The following is a 20,351-nucleotide window of genomic DNA, read 5'->3' as shown; positions in this document are numbered from 1 at the left end:
TGGACTTCGAGAGTGTGTCCCTGGGTCAAAGGCAGCTGCATACAGAAGGAAATGCAATGGAGTTAGGAGATTTGAAGCCCACTGTCACTTGCTGGTGGTGTAACTGGGGATGATCCATCAGATCTCTTTGAGTGTGTTTCCTCATCGGTAAAATGGTGATAATAATGCTTGTCTTATAGGGTGTCTGTGAAGAGCAAATGAGATAAACCACAGGGAAAAGCTTTGTAAATTGAAAGGAGCTATACAAAGGTAAGGGATTACGGTTATTATTTAGAATGGTATCTTAGGCCTTTGACATGTGCATTTATGGAAGTGTATTGTGGTTTTTAATGTTCCCAAGGATGGTTGAGCCACCAAAGTATCTGCAATAATTGAGCAAAGACTCAGTTATGACCATTAGTTACTGATTTAGGAAGTGAATTAATGCCCTTGAGAAACCATGCCCCACCACTCCCCAAGAGACCCCTTGCTCTTGCTAGGAAGATCTCTTCCAGAGCCCAGACGTGCCCTGGCTTCCTTCCTGCCTCTGTGCTTTTGTCCGCCTGGGGGTGGGCGGTGGAGCAGAGAGGTCCTCCTTTCATTGTCTATTATAATCCTGTCCATGCTGCAAGGCTCCCTTTCGTCCTCTGTGAAGACTTTTCTTGAGCTCCCTGGGAAAAATTACTTCTCCTTCTGCAAGTATTCTGCAGAACCTCGTGTGCCCATTGCCTGGCACTGAGGCTGCCTGACACATGTTTGTCTCACTAAATGGTAGTGGTTTGGATCCTCTGCAAGGTGCCTGGTCTGGGCTGGACAACAATAGCCTGCACAGCCCTGAATCAAGTGGGTAGTAGAAATTCAGAAAATAATTGTTGACTGATTATTTGATTCTCAGCAAAGAGATTCAGAAAGGGATTCTTAATTAAGCTGTAGTTTGTCACAACATTAAATCCACCAAAGCATTTCATTTCTCTGTGCATTCTGGCTACTTGAGGTCTCACAGTACAAGCCATCATTAATTTTAGTTTTTTATTTCTATGGGTATTTTGTTTCTCATTTTAAAAGTAGCACGTGCCCAACTTTAAAGATTTGGAAACTATAAAAAATTTAAAGAAGAAAATAATAGTAATTCAATATTGAGATACTGTGTTCTATTTTTATTGGGTATTTAATTTTTGAGATTACATTTTAACATATTATTTTATGACATTTTTCACTTAATAGAACATCAGAGGCACTTTCCATCTCATTAAAAATTCTGAAAAAATATATTTTTAGTGACTACATAATGTCCCATCATACGGATAAACCATAATTACTAAACCATTACCTTGTGTTGGTCATTTGATTGGATCCAATTTTCTTTTATTATAAATAATTTGTACATGAATATCTTCATTTAAAAAAATCTTTGCATTACAGATCTGTCCTTAGGATATATTAATAGAAGAGGAATCACCAAGGTACAAACATTTTTAAGCATTTGGGTACATTTTTCCCAAATTTATTTCCAGAAAGATTGTAACAATTAAATGTATTTTCGTTAATGGGTATTAGGGTGCTCATTTCATTGTATTCACTCTATATTTTGTAACAAACTATTTGGCTGACTTTGTTTTTTAGAGAAGGTGATTTTGGATCAACCTTATTTTAACACATACTTATTCAACGTTAAAAAATTTTTTCTGGAAGGTTTTCTTTTGGTGAAATTATGGATGCTCCCTTCTGAGTTGATGACCTAGTGCCACTAATATAATCCTGATGAGTGTGACATTAACTTTAAATGGTACAAACCATAGAGGGGTACACAAGTGCGAGCTAGTGTTGTTGTTGCTATTATTTCCCAAGAAACAATAAAATGTAGGCAACTGACATATCTAAGATGTCTACTACAACAATTTAGGAAGGAAATAGTCTTCTGTAGACACAGTAATGTAAGGAAGTATAATAAGATTGAAGAATAAATCAAGCATATATTAAAAATGGAAGAGGAGATCTGGGCCCATTGTGTTACTACATTATCAATGTTTTTCCTGTGAGGTGAATGAAAAACTCAAAACTAAGGGTGTGTGTGTGTGTGTGTGTGTGTGTGTGTGTGTGTATACATATATATTATGTGTATATGTATACATTTATTATTATTATTTGACTTTCTTTTAAAGCTTCTACATCATTATTTTTTTCCCCAAGTAGTCAGGGGACAAATGCGTTCAGGATGAATATCTTCATGGAAATAAATGTCTTGAAAGGAAAAATTACTTAATTTATATGACAAAACCCATTGGAAGTGATCATAACAGCAATGTGGAACCGTAGTCATTAAGAGCTTAAAGGGATTAGAGACAAGGAAGTCTAACCCTATTTTTTATAGAAGAGGAAACTGAGGTCCCTTGAAGTTAAAATAATTCATCTAAGGCAAGATAGCTGAGTGGTGCCAGAAATGGGTCTCAAATCCAGGTCTCCTTGTTTCTGATGTAGTACATTTTCTACAAAAACACTCTGTCTCTCAAAAAGTAATTTCGTTAGATGGTATTGCACAGAGATTTGTGAACTCTTCTTTATGTCTGTCAACTCAAGACCTTTTGCCAGGTGTGTGAAATGGAACACCCTTTATTCTATTATATACAAAGACGTCACAGAGGAGCCAGTCAGTTGATTAAGGAAGCACCAAAACAACATACAGGGGGACAATCCTCCACTGGCTCCCAAGAACTTCATGGTGTACCCCAATAGACATTTTCCCACCTATAATTCTGTGCTGTCATTTGAGACTGGTCAGAGTGAAGTCACTGTGAATCACTGAGCTTTGTTCTATCTAATACAACTAACACCTCCCAACTCCAAATGCATCTTGTGTGAATGTTACATGTAAGGACAGAGATTTTGGATAAAAAGGTTATGGATTCACATGGAAAGAACATTAGGCATTAGCGGGCTTCTCTCCAGGCAAATATTTGGACTGAATGCCAAAAGGATGAGACTGTTTCCTGGAGCAAAATGAAGAAGAGGATTAAAACAATTCCTGTGATTTGGGGATGAAGGTGTTGGGTAGTTAACAAAGAAGCAACATGAGGGGCTGGCCCCATGGCGCAGTGGTTCAGTGCGCAGGTTCCGCTTCTCGGCGGCGCGGGGTTTGCCGGTTTGGATCCTGGGTGAGGACATGGCACCGCTCATCAGGCCATGCTGAGGTGGTGTCCCACATATAAAGTAGAGGAAGATGGGCACGGATGTTAGCCCATCTTCCTCAGCAAAAAGAGGAGGATTGGCAGTAGTTAGCTCAGGGCTAATCTTCCTCCAAAAAAAAAAAAGCAATATGAGGGTTTTGGGGGTTTTTTGGCCTCAAATAATCAACACTGGTCAACTTCACCAGATTCTTGTTCAGTTTTTATTTTCAAATATCTATGTCAAAATTTTCCTTAGTAAAGTTAAGTAGACGAAAGCAGACATGCAATATTTCCCAGTCCCTGTCCCCAGTCCTGCCTCTCAGATCCATTGCCCCAGTTTATCTGGATAAGTTTATATCTCGAGTCTTCCTGGTGGAGACCTGGCCTTTGTTGATTTTCCATTCAAAGGGAGGGAGGGCAAAGAGGCCACCAAAAGCTAATATTTTCCTTCCGTATAACTAGTTTAATTTAATTCCTGATTGCCATCCTCTCTTCCATCTCCATTTTTAGGCTAACCAATCAGAAGGCCATCTTCCCCTCAGCTTCCTGCTTATCCAGACACTGGAAGAATTACTCAAGTCCTAACTTCCTTTTTATTACACTTCTTAGGAGTACCAGGTAATAAATCAACTGGGCAAGGACAGATACGCAAAAGCAATATTTAAAATGAGTTATGATGTAAAAGAGATGACTTGCTATTATGTTTTATCAAAGGCAGCCACTAACAAGCATAATGTAATTCACAATGCTTAAGCAGGGTGACTTTAATTGCAACAGTCATTAAGCTCACAGGATCATTAAATGTATTAAAGGAGGGAGCCAGTGTGCCATCGTGAATGAAATAAGGCCCCTCATTCACCCCACTTCACCTATTTAACTGGAATTGAACTTAGTCTGGGTCTCTGAGATGTCACAACCCTTGACTTCCTCTCCTCCTTTCTCTCCCAAGTCACTGTGACTATTTGAGAACAGCTCAAACACTGAAGCATTTAAGAGGAAAGAAAGGCAGACAGAGGTATTGTCAAACTACAGTTTAAATTGACTAGTAGATTAAATTTTGTCTATTACAGTTTTATAGCACTTTAAAGTTTAAAGTCTAGCCACTTATCTCTTTTTGATAAGCTTATTATCTTCAGAAGCCTACATAAAAAAAGAACTACCAGTAGACAAAAACTTCTGTTTCCCCAGTAATTACAGAAACGTAAATGGAAACTTATCAAATTGGTAAAAAATAGAAACAAAATGATTGTTCCTACCAATGGAAAGTATAACAAAGTAGGTACTCTCTTATTGAGTACCTGCTGGGACTTTAAACAATAATAAAAATTTCTGGAAAATGATTTGGTACTCTCTACCAAAAACCTTAAAAAAGTATTCATAAATGTTGAGCTAGAACTTCCATATCCAGGAAATTATCATTAAAAACTGTTAAGATTTAGCTATAAGGATAAATGTAAAAGGAAATTGGACATACCCTAAATATCCCACATAAGAGATTGGTTAAAACAGGTAACAGAGAGACAATGAACGAATACTATACATTTATTTAAAGTGATGTTTTAGAAGTGTATTTATTGAGAAGAAAAAAGATGTTAACGACATAAAGTGATGAAATATGGACCACAAAACCTTATAAATGGCATGAACCCATATTTGTAAAAGAATACTTTTTAATGCATAGCTACCTTTAGATAGAAAAGAGTGGAGATTTATGTTCTGGTCTTGTCTTTTCTCCTCAACTTTGTCTTTCACCATTCATACCCTTCTAACGTACTGTTCTGACATATCAGAATTTTTTCAGTTTTTTCTGTGCAAATGCTCTTTTTCTCTCTTTTTCTCCTGGGCCTTCTAGAGTACTATTCCCAACTTTTAGAACGTTATCTCTTCTGTCTTCCCTTTCGCACAACCACCTCCAGCTTGGCCCAGGTCTCAGGTTAAATCTTTTCTACTCCAGAAATTCTTTCTTGACCTCTCAAGTCTGTGTTGAGTTGTCCTTCAGTGTGCTCCTATTCGGTAGCGTGCCTCTAGTATCATTGTAATTACCTGTTTACTTGTTTGTATATGTTCTTTCTGTGAGAACAGAGACTGTATGTAGATTCTTACAGCACTGTGTGTGGTCTCTTCTCTCCAAGATGGCCACCGTCAAGTCTTTCCCTCCCTGTATCTGCATGCTACCCCCCTGTGGATAGGTGGAGTCTATTTCTCCCCTCACCTTGAACCTGGGTTGGCCTTAATGGCTCACTTTGACCAATAAAATGTGGCAGAAGTAATGTTCAGGGACTTCTAAGGCTTCCACTTGGGTTTCTTGAAACCCTTGCTATGGTGAAGTTGGTCATCACGTAAGGAATATGACTACTGTGAGACAACCATGCTGTGAGAAATCCAAGCTAAGTGGAGAAGCCCCAGAGAATGAGACATAATGTGGAGGGAGGGAGGGAGAGGGGGGAGAGAGAGACAGAGACAGAGACAGAGAGATAGAGAGTGGACAAAGGGTATTGAAGTTCTAGACATGTGAGTGAAGATACGATCTTGGAAGTGAACCCTCCAGCCCACCAGCCCAGCAAATGCCAAGTGCATCCAGCTGAGCCATTCCCAAATTCTTGACCCACAAAATCATAAGCACAATTAAATGGTTGTTTAAGTAACTAAGTTTTGAGGTAGTGACAGACAACTGTAACATCAGTCTGGCAAGTAGTGAGCCTTTAGTAAATATCTGTTAAAAAACGCATAATGGGAGTTATACTTCATTTTTTTACCTTTTTTCCAAGTTACTTTCTGATTTCTCTGTAATGTGTAAAAGAAGACACTCCAAAAAAAATTTTTTTTTTTAAATAAAAAATAGAGGTTCTAGGAAAGCTAAAAACGAAAACAACATGAGAGATGACAGATTATGGCCAATTGACCAGAAAGTCTCTCTGATTTAACCCACTTCTGTAGAAATGTCCTCAATTCTTTTTGGAAGGGTGTCTTCTCCATGATGGCCTCTTTCTCACTAGAGAAATGCCTAGTTATCGAAAAGCTAATGCCATGACAGAGGGAAATAGAAGCATAGCAGTGGATTTCTAACCTCTCTGTTTCTAAAACCTTAACTGATGGCAGGCAACTTCCACTAGTGCAGCTTTGCCTTCTCTGAGCTAGTCATTCCCTGTTAGGGAAGAAAAAATATTATGGCTCCTCTTCCCTCTTACTGAACAGTCTTGGGTTCTTAAGGTTAAGAGCATGAAAGGCCCTCGTTTTTCTTCTGATGGAGTTTCTATGAGTTGGGAGGAAACCGCCTATTGGCTCATTCTGATGTGGCAGAGGATGGGGACATCGTACCAACATCCTTCACGAGAGAATTTCTTTCCAGTCTGGGACACATCTAAGTTTTGGTTGCGAAGCCTAGGGAGGGCAATTGCTGTCAGTGGCATTTCTAAACCAGTTGAAGCATCTGTGTCTAGGACGAATTAGGTGTCCTGGATGGACGGAGTGAAATGTTCTTTTGTGACAAGTGGAGGATTAACTAGATGATTTCTGCCAACACTTTTAGCCCAAGAATTCTATGGCATCATGGATTTCACCTTGGAGAGCTGAGTGCATTGAGGATCATTCCAACCCTACCGTTTAAGATCCCATTATTCTACAGACATGTCCACGCATTCTAGATTTTCTTCTGACACCAAAGCAAAACAAATGGTGGATAAGTGAATTCACGAATGGATAAATGAATTAGACAGCTTTATATTTTAAATTTTTTTATTGTGGTAAAATATGCATAAGACAACATTTTAACCATTTTTAAAAGTGTACAATTCAGTGGCATTAAGTACATTCACAATGTTGTGTAACCATTATTACTGTCTATTTCCAGAACTTTTTCATCATCCCTATATAGGTTTCCCCTGCTACCCGAAAGTAGACAGTCCTGTGAAGCCTTTCCTAAGCTGAAATGGCTCACAGCAAAGAAGCAATTACCGCTAATTTACATGGGAAAAATTGTTGAGTGTTCCCAGACCCAAAAAATAACCTACCAAAATAAATCGAGATAAAGCACAGATGCGCACAGACAGAGGTGACAGCCCTGAGGCTGGATTCTGAGACCCTGAGCGCGGTTCCCGGGGAGGAGCTGGCTGCGCGACTCTCACTGCTGGGGTGCGCCCTGCCTCTATAAGAAGTGGCTGCAAAACAAATGCGCTGAACGCTATTGTCGCCTTCTTTCATAAAAGGGCCGGATCCTCTTTGGATTTCTTTCGGTTAGGGTTAGCTGAAACAAGCGCTAAAGTCGGTCTTCTGAGAAAGGGAAGTGTTGTAAAGCGAGCTTTCGGATAGCAGGGGAAACCTGTAACCTGATTTCTTTTAAACGGCCTCTTCTACCTATTCGAATGCTATTTTTTTTCTATTTTTGGATTCTAAATGGTTGATGTGGCCAAATAACTGACCTTGAGATAAATGCCTCATTACCAGAATCCTCCATAGATGAAATCTTTCAGAAACGTGCTCCCCAGAGTAGTAACACTGAGACAGACTTTTCAATGTAGTGGTCGTGTCGGTAGTTTTAAATCCTCTGAGAAGAGTTAACATCTAAAAGCCTAAAAGCTGCAATTGGGGAATCATTCGGATCCTTTCAGGTCTGGGGGCGAGTTTTACTCTGTCTGCTCAGCGCCTGTTCTCCCGCTTATAGTCTCCACTCCCCTGGCTACAGGGACGATCGCGTGCTCCAGGCTGGGCTGACACCTCGCTCCCAGGCCAGAGTGTTGGTCCAAGGGATGGGCTCAAGATCCAAACCATGTTCAGAGTTTTTATCTTGGAATTTCTCAAATTTCAATTGAGAGAAGAGGGCCTTTATTTTCATCTCTGGTTTGGGAGCATTTGGGATAGAAATCTGGAGTAGCTGGCAGCCGTGTACCCTACTCTGTTAGGTAAGACAGTTTGGGAGAATAAATCTAATATTCAGAGAGAAGCAGAGATGAGAGATGAAGAGAGAGACCACTTAGAACATTTGATCCTTGGTTTAGATGTCCCTAAGGCCATATCCACTCCTATCCTTTCTGCTGGTGGATAATTAATAATCCCCCTCTTTTGTTGAAATTATTTAGAGTTATTTCTGTCCTCATCAATGCAGTAGGATTTATAACTGTAGCCAAACTACATATTTTGATCAGTAATATAGATGCCAGCCAGTCTTGCCACCCTGTGACTTTATGGAATAAACACATGGAGACAGGAAGATAGTGTTTCCCATGTCTACCTATCTACAAGTCCAACCATCTGTCCATCCATACTCCAGCCCCATGGATATTACATATATGTGAATATAAAGCAAAACTTTGCATTGCTATAATCTTTTCTGTCTTGTGAAATTCCTACTTATTGTTCAAAGTGGTTAGTACACAATTGTAGGGAACAGAAAGTACTCCGTCCATTTCAAGCAGCAAGAGATTTAGTACAAAGAATTAGGTCCCTACAAAATTGTTGGATGTGCAGGAGGAGTGGGCGCTAGGTTGGGCCTCCAGGAATGACTCTTAGAGCAATACTGTGGAATTGGTCTTCCAGGGGAACTTCCACTTCTGCCATGGTCAGGAAGGAGAGGAATCAAGAGACTACCACCAGAACTGCTGACTTCAAAATAAGAATCAGGAAGACACTTCAGACCCCTACACAACTATCTAATCACCCATGAAGCTGGTGATTAGGAACCTTCGATCTGCTGGAGAAAATCCCAAAGTCTTCACAACTACTTGCCAGTGGCAGTAGCAGAATTCAGGGAAATGAACTTCTAAATCTTGTGGGTGTATCTAAATGCAGACCATGTTAATTGGGTAAAAGAAACAGAGGTGGAGATAAGCTTGTTCTCTGTACTGGGTAAACTTCATGTTTGCATTTAGTTTTGGGTGGCCTACTTTAAGAGGGGAAGACAAAGGAGCCGGCCCAGTGGCGCAGCGGTTAAGTTCGCACGTTCCTCTTCTCCATGGCCCGGGGTTTGCTGGTTCGGATCCCAAGTGTGGACATGGCACCGCTTGGCAAAAACCATGCTGTGGTAGGCGTCCCACGTATAAAGTAGAGGAAGATGGGCATGGATGTTAGCTCAGGGCCAGTCTTCCTCGCAAAAAGAGGAAGATTGGCAGTAGTTAGCTCAGGGCTAATCTTCCTCAAAAAAAAAAAAAAAGAGGGGAAGAGATAAATAATGTATTTGAGGACATGATGACGAAGAGACCAAAAACCATACTATGTAAGGAAAAACTGAAGGATCTGGAGATTTGTAGCTTGGAGAGAGAAAACTCAAGAACGCTATGCCAGCTTTTGCTGGATATTTGAAAGGCTAGTTCTTTCCGGTCCTTAAGAGTAGGATGAAAACTATAGGAGATAGATTTTAATAGACATGAAGAAGCTTCTACTAGGCAGAGCTATGGAATGATTGGGCTGCTCTGGAGTTCTCCATCTCTAGAAATACCCAACCGTTATTTACATGACCGGGTGATACGGTTGTTGTGGAAAATCTTGTATTTTTAGATACTAGAGACTAGAATTTGTGTTCATGATGAAGTTGGTTAATTTTGGCAAAGCCCTTCATTTTCCTCAATTTTCCCAGGTAACTATGTCTATGTTAATGCTAGATTTAGAAAGAAATGGAATAGGAGGAGTCTGAACACAGCATCTCTTTCAGGACCCAAAATAAGATCTTATGAAGGGGAGTGGCTATGAGGCACTCAGGAGAGGGCCAGAACATGGTTGAAATAATCCCTTCAGGGGTTAGAGAGGGATAAGAAACAGCAGTACTTCCCAAAAAAGGATTTTAGGAATATATCCCATATGAGATTTGGGTGGAATTGGGATTTGACTGAGGGGTATAATGGGGTTTGGTATAAATAATGACTGAGTATTGAGCATACTATGTATGTAACATATATCATTTAATACTCACAACATCCTTTTGAGAGATGCTTTTTTTTTTTTTTTTAAAGATTGGCACCTGAGCTAACATCTGTTGCCAATCTTTTTTTTTTTCTTCTCCTCCCCAAAGCCCCCCAGTACATAGTTGTATATTCTAGCTGCAGGTCCTTCTAGTTGTGGCATGTAGGATGCCACCTCAGCATGGCTGGATGAGTGGTGCCATGTCTGCGCCCAGGATTCAAACCAGTAAAACACTGGGCTGCCGAAGCTGAGTGCGCAAACTTAGCCACTCGTCCACGGGGCCAGCCCCCTTGAGAGCTTCTTGATTCACACATGAGGAAAACGAGGCTTAGAAAGGCTAAATGACTTGTCCAACGCAGCAGAGTTACTAAGGGGCAGAGCCAGAATTTGAACCCTCAGGTTCATGCCCATGCATTCCACGACATCGTGCCCCATGTCCAAGTTGGGAAAGAATAAAAATCCAGCTGATAAGACAGGCTTGGCTGTTAACAGCCTGATCTACACAGCAGTGCCAAAAGGGTAAGGTAAGGCACATATCGGAACCATCTGGGCAATGCACCACCCATTTTTCTTTCCATAGTCAGAATAACACAGTCAAACCTATATATAGACAAAGAATGCTATTTCTGAGACATCCTTAATAACTAATTTCAGCACCATTTATTCTAGCTACAGTTTTTCATCCATAAAATAGAAATAAAAGTAATTGCTCAAAAGGTTATGTGAGGATTCATTGAGATAATGTATATGAAAGTGCTCGCCTAGAGTGTGGTTGCTAAATAGAGGGGAGTCGACTCTGAGTTCCCAGACCAGGATTTGTTTTGCTTTTAATGACATTCTCAGTCTTAGACCGTCTGGTCAGTTAGAAGAACAACTGAAGAAGAGACAGTCTTGAATTCTGGGGAGTCTTGTACCAAAAAAAAGAATTTCACTTGCAAAATGTTATCTGAGTCTACCTGTGGTTCTATTCAAACAGGCAGGGGACGTAGGGACTTTAGCTTGTATTCAGTGACTCCAATTTAAGGTCAGGTTAAAACATGTGAGCATAAGGCCAAGTGATGTAGTTTTCTGTACAGTCACTATTTTCACAGAAGAGTAGGCAGCTGCTTATGTGATGTGATCTGAAAGGCCTTCTGTCCTCAAATCTCTCCTCTTTCAATCAGACGTAGAATCTGAAATTCCGTTCTGAGAAATCTATCCTGGGTTAAAGCAGCACTTCTCAAACTTTGCTATGTATCAAGAATCACCTGAAGAATTGATTTAAAATATTGGCCCTGGGACTACTGAGTCAGACTCCGGGGGTTGGGGCTCAGGCAACTGTTGTTAACCAGATGAGTCTAATACACAAGAAAGTTTGAGAAATGCCAGATCAAGGCATTATATAGGCGCCAGGCTGGTGGCGCAGCAGTTAAGTTCATGCGCTCAGCTTCAGCCGCCCGGGGTTCGCTGGTTCAGATCCTGGGTATGGACATGGCACCGCTTATCAAGCCATGCTGTGGCAGGCATCCCACATATAAAATAGAGGATGATGGGCACAGATGTTCGCTCAGGGCCAATCTTCCTCAGCAAAAAGAGGAGGATTGGCAGCAGGTGTTAGTTCAGGGCTGATCTTTCTCAAAGGAAAAAAAGAAAGAAGGCATTATATCTACGTAAGTCCCCCATTACATTGCAAGTTTTCTCTCAGGGAGGTTGCCATGGTTCTCAAATTACAGCTTCTACCTCATTCTACTAAAACTGTTCTTGTCAATATCATCAGTAAGCTCTTTGTTGTCAACTCTAATGGATTCTTTTTGGTCCTCATGTATTATGGTACCTCTTCTTGGCATTTGATGCTGTTTACTATTCCTCCTCTCTTCGTCACTGAGACACCAATCTCTCTGTGTTTTCTGCCTTACCTCGCTGACGGATCCTCAGTCTCCTTTGCTGGCTTGTCCTCCTCCATTGAACTCTTAATATGGAGCTTCCGTCAGTGCTTGTAGCCAGACCCTCTGCTCTTCTCTGTATACTTACTTCCTGGACTTAAATTTCTAATGGCCAGCACATTTCCAAATTTTTACCTCCTACTACTCTTCTCTCTTGAGCTCCAGTGTTGCGCTGCCAACCACCTACTTGATAGATCCACTTGGATATCTTATGATTATCTTAAACTCAACATGTTGAAAGTGATCCCCTAGAACTCTCCCCAGCCCCCTGCCAACTTTCTCTAATCTGCACTTCTCAGGAAGTGGTAACATCGTCCACCCAGTCACTCAAATTAGAACCCAGAAGTCAGATTTCTCCCTCCTCACCCATATCTGCTTCATCAGTAAGTCATGTCAATATCCTCCCAAATGATTCTCGAGTCTTCCCATCTCTCTATTTCCCATGACCACTATCCAGCAAGTCAACCTCCTTTTTCCCAGAATCCTTCCTGGGATCCCTGCTTCATCTCTTACCCCTTTTACATCATTCTCAAGGACACCAGAGAATTCTTTTAAATAAGTCAAAACATAAAAACATAAATCAGACCATTAATTTCTCAAACTATTCGGTGGCTTCCCACTGCATTTAGAATAAAATTGATTCCTCACCTGGGTCTCTGAGGCACCCACTAATTTCTCCCTCCTCTTGGTCTATAAGGCTCTGTATCTGCTGGCTTCTCACAGTGTTCCAGACACACTGCCCTTCTTTAAATTCCTCAAATGCTCCAAATCGTTCTCCTCCTCAGGGCCTTTGCTCTGTTCCTTCTGCCTGGAATGATCTTCACCTCCATGACCGGTTCTTTCTCATCCTTCAGAGCTTAGTTTTAGTCTCACCTTCTGTAGCCACTCTCCCTAAGTAGGTATTCTCTGTTATTCTCCATGAAAATGTTAAAAGAAAACATAAGAGAATATTTTAATTTTCTGGTAGTTTGAAAAAGTTTTCCAAGCATGGCATGAAACCTAGAAACCATAAAGATAAAAATTGACGGATTTGACTAAATAAAGCATTTAACATTTCTGTATTTCAGAACTGAAAGGTGGAAAATGCACTGGGAAAAATCTTTGCAAAGTATTCTAAGAAATTATTTTTTTTAAGATTTTATTTTTCTTTTTTCTCCCAAAGCCTCCTGGTACATAGCTATGTATTTTTTAGTTGTGGGTCCTTCAAGTTGTGGCATGTGGGATGCTGCCTCAGCATGGCTTGATGAGCAGTGCCCTGTCTGCGCCCAGGATTTGAACCGGCGAAACCCTGGGCTGCTGAAGTGGAGCATGAGAACTTAACCATGTGGCCTTGGGGCTGGCCCCAGAAATTTTTTTAAATCAATAAGAAAAGATAAGTAAATCAATAGAAAAATGGGCAAAAGATACAACTTATAGAAGAAAAATAAAAAATAGCCAGTAAAAATATTCTAAGAAATATGCTTAACTTTACTGTTAAAAACATCAGATTTTTATCCTGTTGAATTAGCAAGAATTAAAAAGATTTACAAATACTCAGGTCAGATGTGTGTGCAAGCAGTTAACTTTCATACAGTAATGTCAAAAATAACAGTTAACTTTCTTAGATGCATTGTAAATTAGTGTAACATTTTTGTTAAACGATTTGGCCACATTTATTGAAATTTAGAATGTGCCTTACCTTTGACCCAACACTGTTTTGAATTAGAAATTTTAGGAACTCACCCTAAAACAATACTTTCACAATGTGCATATATATTCATATTCATATACATTCACATACATATTTAGTATATTCATATATGATACATATTTACATATCAATATATATTTAGCTTGGCATTGTTTTAATAAAAAAACTGGAAACCATCTGATTATGCAATTAAATAATTATACGTTCATACAAAGAAATATTATGCAGCTGATAAAAAGAACAATGTGGATTTATATATTCCATTTTGGAAAGATATGCTTTGATATATCGTTAAATTGAACAGATTTAAAACTGAATGGAATGTGTAGTAAGGTCTCATTTTTTAAAATAAAGATTCAAGTATTTATAAATTGCATAAATATGTTCAGGCATGCATGGGAAAATAAGAAAATGACTGAAAATCTTAACCATGACTGTATTTGGGAAACTGGATTTTCAAAAACTTGCCCTTTTTACATTGTACATTTATGTTTCCTATATTTCTCTATTGTTTGGATTTTTTTTAACCACAAGTTTGTACTGTTCTGTAATTAAAAAAAGAGAGAGAGATTGAGAGAGAGAGAGAAATATGCGGGAGACAAACGGTTAGTGTTTCATGCATTCTGCCATCAGCCACAGCTGGAACCGCCCGCTGGGCCTCCTGGAAGGTCAGACCACTCGGTCAAGGGTTCAGGGGCTCCAGCCCTTCCACTCTCCCTCTCTACTCCAAGAAGGAGAGGCACTTTAGCATCATATGTTTTTGTAAGGATTAAATGAGATAAAGGTTGTGAGAAGGCTTTATCAACTATAAAGCTCTTTCAAATACACCAGATTATCATCGTAATCAAAGTCCACTTCCCATCCCAGGCAGGACTAGCTGGTTACTGCAGAAAACCCTCCCCGTCCGTGCTCGGTCCTGGAAACCTGCAGTCCCCTTTCTCCAGAAAAGCGGTCAGCAGGGCGTTCCCCCAACGTGCTGTGCTTCTCCGGGAGGGAGGCGGGCCTGCCTCCTGCTTCAGCTCTTCACCCCGGCCCTGGCCCAGCCGCTTCCCAGCAGAGCCTGGCTGTTCCTTGAACTTTCAGTGTTGGTTCGATTTCCTCCAGTGGTACCACATGCTGCTGTGCTAACAGAGCACGTGGTCCGGCCAAACAAAGGAACATGTGTGCTGCAAACCATCCCCCTATCACGGGAGCGCCAGCCTCGCCAGAAGAGGGCCCGGCCCGCGCGCTATAATTTTTCACTGCAGTTGAAACACCCCGTAAGCTCTCAGGAAGCGGCGGGGGTGGGGGAGCGGCCAGAGAGAGGGGCTGCCTCTCCGCGGCTTCCATCACCGCCCTGGAAATAGCAGCCGAACGCGCACGGCCCGGCCAGGCTTCCCTCAAACTGCTAAGATTTCATTTCACCTCCGACAGGCTGCTTGGGGACTCGCTGTTAAAAGGTCGCTCTCCCGGGATGCTGTCAGGGGGAGGGGGCCCGGGACTGTACACAGCTGTCAAAACGTCTCAGACAGGAGGCTCAGGCACATCCGCACGAGCCTGTCTCAGGCTGCGGGGCACACGCGGAGCGCCTCAAACCTATCAGTGTAATGGCGAGCGGTAATTGCATTAGGATTAGTTATCTCCTGCGCTCTGCTCATTAGCCCGGAGGATGGCTCGCATCCAGCGAGAGGGTGGCACAGGGAGAGGGAGAGGATGTGCGCCTAACAGGTCGTGATAATGAAAGACTTGCTCTCCTAGAGTTTGCTTTTCCCTCCTCCCTACCCTCCTGGCCCCCCTACTCTCCTCCTCTGTCTTCCTCTAAACCTCATTTCCTGACTTTTTCCTGAAGGTCTTATGAAATGCGCAATTTAGGAAGATTACAATGAAAAAAAATCTAGACTGGCTGGAGGTGGGGGAGGGATGCTGCGGAGGGCACAGGGCCGGGCGGCCTGAGTCAAAGGCAGGGAAGGAAGCGGTTGGCGTTTTCTGATGCCAAAGCCAGTGGCACGAGAATGCCTAGGTGCTTTTTCCGGGGGACCTGAGATGTTTTAACTTCCTTCCCTGTGCGATGCCTAGGACTACGGTGAAAGGGAGAGGTGGCAATTTCCAGGGGATCTGGATCCTGAGGAGCCCCACCTTCGATTGTGTGGGCTCTCTGGCCTCACCCACCCGCGCCGAGCTGGTTGTTCCCTGCGCGGTGCTCACTCCCCAGCTCTCCGGCTGACTCGATTATAGAAGCACGTAGAGGAGGTGTTTCACGTGTACTCCCGGAACAGGGGCCCAGTCATTTTATTCTTCACCGCACCTAGCGCACTGTGTGCCGTACAGAAAGTGCTCCAAAATGTGTGACGGGTAATACTAGTCACGAGCGAGAGGCACCATGATCCACAACTCAGCTTTCGGGCAGACAGACTTACTAGCAATGTGACCAAAGACAGGGAATCTAACTTCTCCAAACGTTTGTTAATTTACCCGTAGGCTTATTCACACGTGTGGAAATCACCCCAAATGGAGCTTAATGCGTAGTAGGTGCTTAATAGACGTTCCTGCGTCTCTACATCTTGCTTTATTCACCCTTAAAATAGGCATTAAAAAAACGTCTTTGATGTCTCAGGAGGAGGTAATTAACGTTCTCTTAACCCATCTGAAAGGGCCAATAGAGTACAAAGTTGTTTTATAATTAAGAAATGTATCAAACCCTGTGCAGGACTAATTGCTGTGCAAATTTGATTGAGGCCTGTGAGGACAAAATTGCCTTTAATGGGTTGCCGCGTAGGGGACTCTTTAATATTCTTCAGGGAAGTTCCAGCGCTCGAGTCTCCGCCTCAGAGATTGCATCACCAACCTTAGGAGCACTACTCAATGGTTTAGAGTGAATACGCCAGGGCTTAGCTCAAATAATTATTTTGAAACTGGAAGGTTTATTGAGAGTTCAGGGTTCAGATTTAGAAATGTCAGAAAGAGAGTTTTATTTGTTTCCATTGCACGCAATGAATTGCCCTTTAAATAATGAAGCAATGAAAATACCAGGGACCACATCCTCCAGTGCATTGCCAAGTGCTGAAGTCGGCCCAGTGAGACTCAGGAGGATCGGGACATTTACGATTTCCACGAAACCATCGACCCAGAGGGAGTGTGGTGGGAACACACCCGTCACCAAGTCTAGCCGCTAAACTTTTCAACTTCTGTAGTAGGATGGGAATACTTGGCAATGCGTGTCATTGGGCACCTGGGCCAATACTTTGGAGAGGTGGCAACTGAGAGAAGCTTCTAGAACATTCTGTGTGGATTCCATTTATTTATAGGGAACAGAAATATTCTCCCTTTGACAGTAAGGCCAAATGTTTGTATTCAAGTTGGGCTGAGTGGGAATGGAGGGTGTCATGGGCTCCCTTCCTTCTGGCCTGGGGCCACAACTTCTGCTTCTCACAGGTGAATCCTAACCAAGGGTCATCCTAAGGACTGGCGTGGCTAAGCCTTGGGGTCAAATCTTTCTCCTCCATCCACAGAGCCTCACAACACCAAAGTCTTTTTCCCTTCTTACACCTCGTTCTCTCTCTGTCTCGTCTCCACCCTCTCTAGATAAGAGATTTCCCTCTGTGCCTCTCATGCCAATTCATCCAGGTTTTTCCTTGACTTCATTACGCTGCCTCTATGGGGGGGGGGGGGTGGGAGTGGGGTATTTGTCCCTTCATTGTCATTTTACTGCTCAGTATCTATTTCTTTGTTCCTTGGTCCTTTACTTTGTTTACTTCTGCTTTCAGTCCTAGTCCAGCCTTCTTGATATTGAAAATAAATCTTCCTTTGAGTTTGCTCTTTCTTTCTAGGTCTCTCTCTCCTTTTTCTGCTGTCTTATTTATCTATATCTACTATCTCCACTGTGACATTATCCATCATCCCTTTATCCCCTGAAGCCTGACTTTGCCTCCCTTAGTCTACTGACTACCAAGGTCAGTGGCCCATTCTGACCCCACCCTCCTTTGTTTATCAATCTCGCCTTAAGACCCTCCAGGCATATGTCATGGGGCACTTCTCTAAGTCTTTTCCAAATTTCTCTGAGTTTTCCTCATCTAATTTTCCAGGTCTCCCTTCTTCTCTCTCCCCAAATATATGCATGCCTCAATAATCAGAGCTGACACTTATTGAATTCTTATTGTGTATTTTAATCTTCCCATCAACCCTGTAAACCAGATACATTATTTCATTTTTAGAGGAAGAACGAGGCTAAGATAGCTGTAAGTGTCAAATCCTGGTCTGCTCTGTCTGACTTGAGTCCAAGCACTTAACCAGGCAGCTCTAATACCCAAGGTTTGGTTCTCTGATCTCAATTATCTGTTCTTCTCCCATTGACATGAAAATCTCACCATGTCTCCGTGTCCCACCAGATCTCACACCCAAATGGACGGTACTGATTAGCTGACTGCGCTCCCTCCTTCCTGCTCTCCTTGACTTCTGTATCAAACCACCATTTTCCCAGGACCAAGGCCTGACCCCTAGAATCCTTTTCTCTTTTCCTAGCTCACCTTGCTCAACCCATCATCTTAGCAGACACTAGGCCTTCAGCATATTTCTTTTATGATATCTGTTGAATATCTTTTTACTCCATTCACACTACTGTCCCCTTAGTATAGACAGGTAAATGGCTCCTTGTTGGGACTCACCCAGTACCCTAATATCCTCTTACCTCTCTTCCTGCTGTTGGTTGCTGCCCAGCTCACTCTGTTCATCATGGCCAGAAAAATCTTCTGAAAATATTTCTTTCACATACACGCAGTTTTGCTCTAAGAACTTTAATGATTTCTCTGTACCTGCAATAAAATTGATACTTCCTAACTTGTAACTCAAGGATCTCTATCTTATGGTCCCCAACTTTTCATTCTACATCACCTCAGTACTTGTAAACAACCCCTTAGCTCTGTTTTCATTCATTCATTCATCGATATCCTGCTTTTTGCTAAAAAGGCCTTAAGACACCTGCTGCAACCTCACCTGCATGAACCTGGGGCAGTGGCATCATGGTGCACATAGTTTGCAAGCACATGAGCTGTGGACCTGGATTCACAGTCCAGCTCCGCATTTGTTAGCTGGCAGAGCTTGAGCAAGTCACCTCATTTCTGTCTTCCTTTTCTTATCTGTATAATGAGGAGACGTCTTGAAGTTTAAATAAGAAAATAGATGTAAAGTTGGTGACAAGCAGAAGATGTTCAACAAATAGTGGCTATGATTAGTCCCTTGGATTTCCCCAATGTGCATGATGCTTTTCTGATTCTGTGCCTTTGGTTATGACATCCCTTATGGAATTGCCCTCTTCTATGTCTGCACTGATCCAAATTCCCCCAGCTCTTCCAAGTACACTCATCTCATTGCCTCAGTGAAATCTTCCCCCTTGGAAGAGGGTTTTTCTAAGCTAATTTTGGCACTTAGCCCTGGTACCATGTAAATCACCCTCAATTATAGACTGTCTCGTGTCACCCTCTACTGGCTCCAGACCTTTATTCCCGCTCAGCCAACCACCTCGGGACCGCCTGTGAAAGCGTCCGCACCTGGGATGGAGGGAGATGGGGAGGCCCTGTGGAAATGTGAGGCGGATAGAACAATGGAGTCAAGGGAGACGGAAGTAAGCGTATTAAACAGGAAGGGTCAGGAGAGTGTCAGACATCCCCTTTCTTTCTTCCTTTCCGCCTTTCTTGGGCAAAATAAGTAGTGCATTTAACTGATATCTTCAACAAGCACAATCGAAGGATGTGATGGGAACAACATAAAGTTTTGTTTTATTTTAAATGAAACTTTATTTTGTCTCTCACTGCTCATTCAAAATTTACTCAGTGAAGATAAAGTTTTCCTGCCCCTGGATATGGTGGGTCCGGCAATTTGAAAAAACTGTTTCTTTATTAAGATATAATTTATGTACAATAGTATGCACAGATCTTCACTGTTGAGTTAGAGGGCTTCAGTAATTCTATATACGTGTGAAACCACCTCCCCAAAACAAGATATGAAATATTTCCATTACCCCAGAAAATGCCCTCATTCCTCATTCCTCTTCCCAGTTATTTCCTTTCCCACCATCTCTAACCCCATCCCCACTGCCTGCCAGACACAACCACCATCCTGGTTTCTCTCACAATAGGTTAGTTTTGCCTGTTCCCAACTTCATATAAAGGGAGTCATGCAGTGTGTGCTCCTTTGTGTCTGTCTTCTTTGGCTCCACATAATGATTTTAAGATCCATCCATGTGGTTGCCTATTTCAGTAGTGTGAGTGTTCCTTTTTATTGTGTATTTTATTTTTTATTGTGTAGTTCTGTTTTATTTCTAAGAAGTATTCTACTGTACAAATATACTGCAATCTGTTTATCCATTCACCTGTTGACTGACACTTGGTTGTTTCCAGATTTTGGCAACTGTGAGTAAGGCTGTGATTGATAGCCTTGTGCAAGTATTTTTGTGGACACATGTCTTTATTTATTTTGGGTGAATCCCAGGAGTAGAATTGCTGGGTTGTGGGGCAGATGAACGTGTGATGAGGAACACACCATTGGGAAGGTGGGCTGCAGGGCAGCAGAACTGTGTGGCCAAAGGAGTCACTTTCTCAGGTGCTCCATTTCACTCTTAGTTTTCTATGAGGTTTCCTTTCAAATTCGGTTGTAAGCTGAATCCTCAAGTTGCCACCCATTTGTCCACTTTCATTAAATATTTACAGAGTCTCATAAGGATCTGGGTGATTA

The 20,351-nt window shown here is 41.9% G+C and overlaps 1 long non-coding RNA gene across 3 annotated transcripts in view; it reads left to right on the top strand.

The window, feature by feature from the left end:
* The window catches only part of LOC106832786 (uncharacterized), a 98,090-nt gene that overhangs the window by 36,657 nt on the left and 41,082 nt on the right, over positions 1–20,351 (top strand). For all 3 annotated transcript variants that reach the window (XR_011495656.1, XR_011495655.1, XR_006516665.2), the window contains 2 exons: positions 3,654–3,761; positions 8,676–15,085. This is a non-coding gene — a long non-coding RNA (uncharacterized lncRNA). The remainder of the gene's footprint in view (positions 1–3,653; positions 3,762–8,675; positions 15,086–20,351) is intronic.

Source organism: Equus asinus, chromosome 20 (genome assembly GCF_041296235.1).
Source record: "Equus asinus isolate D_3611 breed Donkey chromosome 20, EquAss-T2T_v2, whole genome shotgun sequence".
Classification (NCBI taxonomy): Eukaryota; Metazoa; Chordata; class Mammalia; order Perissodactyla; family Equidae; genus Equus; species Equus asinus.
The sequence above is the reverse complement of the archived record's forward strand: the minus strand, read 5'-3'. Positions and strand labels throughout refer to the sequence as shown.